At 43.4% G+C, this 3,710-nt stretch overlaps 1 pseudogene; it reads left to right on the plus strand.

The window, feature by feature from the left end:
* The first annotated feature begins 2,278 nt into the window (after window positions 1-2,278).
* LOC132238022 (glyceraldehyde-3-phosphate dehydrogenase-like) lies at window positions 2,279-3,352 on the plus strand (annotated as a pseudogene).
* The last annotated feature ends 358 nt before the right edge of the window (window positions 3,353-3,710 follow it).

Here is a 3,710-nt window from a genome sequence, read left to right on the forward strand (position 1 = left end):
CCCACCTCCCCTACCCCCCAGTACATGCCCGAAGCCCACCTCCGCCTAGTGTCTTGTGTCCATTGGTTATGCTCATATGCATGCATACAAGTCCTTTGGTTGATCTCTTACCTCCCCCCCCTGCCCCGCTCCCAGCACTCCCCAGCCTCCCCACTGTAATTTGACAGTCTGTTTAATGCTCCTCTGCCTCTGTATCTATCTTTTTGTTCATCAGGTTATAATGTTCTTTATTATCCATAAATGGGTGAGATCATGTGGTATTTTTGTTTGTTTGTTTGTTTGTTTTTTAAATATATTTTATTGATTTTTTACACAGAGGAAGGGAGAGGGATAGAGAGAAACATTGATGGAGGAGAAACATCAATCAGCTGCCTCCTGCACACCCTCTACTGGGGGTGTGCCTGCAACCAAGGTACATGCCCTTGACCAGAATTGAACCTGGGACCCTTCAGTCCACAGGCCGGCACTCTATCCACTGAGCCAAACGGGTTAGGGCAATCATGTGGTGTTTTTCTTTCACTTCCAGGCTTATTTCACTTAGCATAATGCTCTCAACTTCCACACATGCCAGGGGTCCTCAAACTTTTTAAACAGGGGGCCAGTTCACTGTCCCTCAGACCGTTGGAGGGCCGGACTATAGTTTAAAAAAGAACTATGAACAAATTCCTATGCACACTGCACATATCTTATTTTGAAGTAAAAAAAAACAAAACGGGAACAAATACAATATTTGTATTTGCATGTGGCCCGTGGGCCATAGTTTGAGGACCCCTTATCCATGCTGCTGCAAATGGTAAGAATTCCTTCCTTTTTTATAGCAGCATAGTATTCCATTGTGTAGATGTACCATAGTTTTCTAATCCACTCATCTGTTGATGATCATTTAGTCTGTTTCCAAATCTTGGCTATTGTAAATTGTGCTGCTATGAACATAGGGGTGCATATATCCTTTCTAATTGGTGTTTCTGTTTACTTGGGATATATTCCTACAAGTGGTATTACTGGATCTAATGGCAGTTCCATTTTTAAATTTTTGAGGCAGCACCATACTGTTATCCACAATGGCTGCACCAGTCTGCATTCTCACCAGCAGTGCAGGAGGGTTCCTTTTTCTCTGCATCCTCTCTAGCACTTGTCATTTGTTGATTTGTTGATGATAGCCATTCTGACAGGTGTGAGGTGGTACCTCATTGATGTTTTGATTTAACTTTGAGCATGTTTTCATGTGTCTCTTGGCTTTCTGATTAGCATATTATGCTTTTATTATTATAGAGAGTTTTACAAAATATTACTGGGTAAATTTCTTTAAAAGGATACATGATATCTCCATGTTATTTCTGATAATTGTATGATAATCTATAATGATCTCAAAATAAAAAGTGATAATAGTGATATTGATACCACTGATAATTAAAACACAGGATAGGGAAGAAATCCAGGCCATAGTTTTTTAAATCTTTCATTGTGCAGTGAATAGAAAGAAGAATAATCATATGTAAAAGATGCTGAATAAAACACATCTAAGTGAGATATTTACTAGAATAGCACAGACAATTCCATGAAGTTATCAAAGTTTTCAGTATTATGGACAATGATAGGAGCTGGGTACACATATGGTTCATACTTCACAGACTGACCAAGCCTGATTGTGGACTCAAAATCTGGAATTTCAGTGTCTTTATGTGTGAAATAATTATGCGCACATATCTTCAGATATCTAAGTAACACAAGCCAAATTGTATATGAGTCTGGAATAGCTAAGTTTTCCTTGGTAATTAGGCCTTCCCATCTTCTCATTTTTCTAACGATTAAAGATAGGTATCTACTCATAATAAAATGACTCTACCTCTGGGAAGCTTGAGATATAATCTGAGACCAATGCTCCAAATAATTTGAATATTGGGCTGTTTATTCTCCTGTCAGATGTCTACATAAAACCAAATATTTAGGGTTAAAAAAGAGCATCTTTTCATAAATTTGTAAATATCTATTTAATTTTTAAGATGTTGGAGCTAAAGAAGATGTTGAAAATCATTCATCCTAAACTTAATTTGAAATGTGTGAAGACTGAAGTCAAAAGAGTGGTGACTGACCCCATATCACACACATTTCATGGTCAGCCGAGACAGAGCAAGGCATGCTTCTGGATCAGTCAGAAAGCTCCCCCAAGTTTATATTTGCAAATCTGGAAAACATACCCATCTGTGTCACACAGCAAGAGAAGAGAGAGAGGCTCTCTGCTCCTCCTGTTCATCAGACAGCCTCTCCTCCTTCGCAGTGCCAGCAGCCACAACCCTGAGACACGATGGTGAAGGTCAGAGTAAATGGATTTGGCCGCATTGGGCGTCTGGTCACCAGGGCTGCTTTTAACTCTGGCAAAGTGGATATTGTCGCCATCAATGACCCCAACTACGTGGTCCACATGTTCTAGTATGATTCTACTCCTGGCAAGTTCAAGGAAAGGCACAGTCAAGGCTGAGAATGGGAAGCTTGTCATCAATGGACAGCCCATCTCCATCTTCTAGGAGCGAGATCCCGCCAACATCAAATGGGGTGAAGCTGGTGCTGAGTATGTTGTGGGGTCCACCGGTGTCTTCACTACCATGGAAAAGGCGGGGGCTCACTTGAAGGGTGGAGCCAAGAGGGCCATCATCTCTGCCCCTTCTGCGGATGCCCCCATGTTTGTGATGGGTGTGAACCATGACAAGTATGACAACCCCCTCAAGATTGTCAGCAATGTCTCCTGCACCACCAACTGTTTGACTTCCTTGGCCAAGGTCATCCATGACAACTTAGGCATCGTGGAGGGACTCATGACCACAGTCCATGCCATCACCACCACCCAGAAGACCGTGGATGATCCCTCTGGGAAGCTGTGGCGTGATGGCCAAGCAGTTGTCCAGAACATCATCCCTGCTTCTACTGGCGCTGCCAAGGCTGTCGGCAAAGTCATTTCTGAGCTGAATGGGACGCTCACTGGCATGTGTCGGTTGTGGATCTGACCTGCTGCCTGGAGAAAGCTGCCAAATACAATGACATCAAGAAGGTAGTGAAGCAGGCATCAGCGGGCCCCCTCAAGGGCATCCTGAGCTATACTGAGGACCAGGCTGTCTCCTGAGACTTTAACAGGGACACCCACTCCTCCACCTTTGATGCTGGGGCTGGCATTGCCCTCAATGACCACTTTGTCAAACTCATGACAATGAATTCAGCTACAGCAACAGGGTGGTGGACCTTATGGTCCACATGGCCTCCAAGAAGTAAGAGCTCCCTGGACCACCAGCCCCAGCAAGAGAAAGAGGCCCTCAGCTGCTGGGAAGTCCTTGCCCCAAATTGATCCCCCGACACACTGAGAATCTCTTGACCACCATTTTCATCTCAGACCCACTGTAGTAGGGGAGGGCGTAGGGAGCCCTACTTTGTTGTGCACCATCAATAAAGTTCATTGTACCCAGAAAAAAAAAAGAGAAGAAAGAGAGCAGAGAATTGTATAACAGTGCTTGAATGCTTTGCCTCAGAACAGCATGCTTCACTCTGCGCCTATGTCATTGGATAAAACATGTCACAATGCCATTTTGCATTATCCCAGGGGATAAATGACTCCAATCCCCCATGTGTACCTACTCCAAATAGTGAAATCTCACTGAAAATGGAAATCATGCAAAAGATTGTTTGAGACCCACCATGAGTGGCAAAATATTATAAAGACT

The sequence above is a fragment of the Myotis daubentonii genome, chromosome 7 (genome assembly GCF_963259705.1).
Source record: "Myotis daubentonii chromosome 7, mMyoDau2.1, whole genome shotgun sequence".
Lineage (NCBI taxonomy): Eukaryota > Metazoa > Chordata > Mammalia > Chiroptera > Vespertilionidae > Myotis > Myotis daubentonii.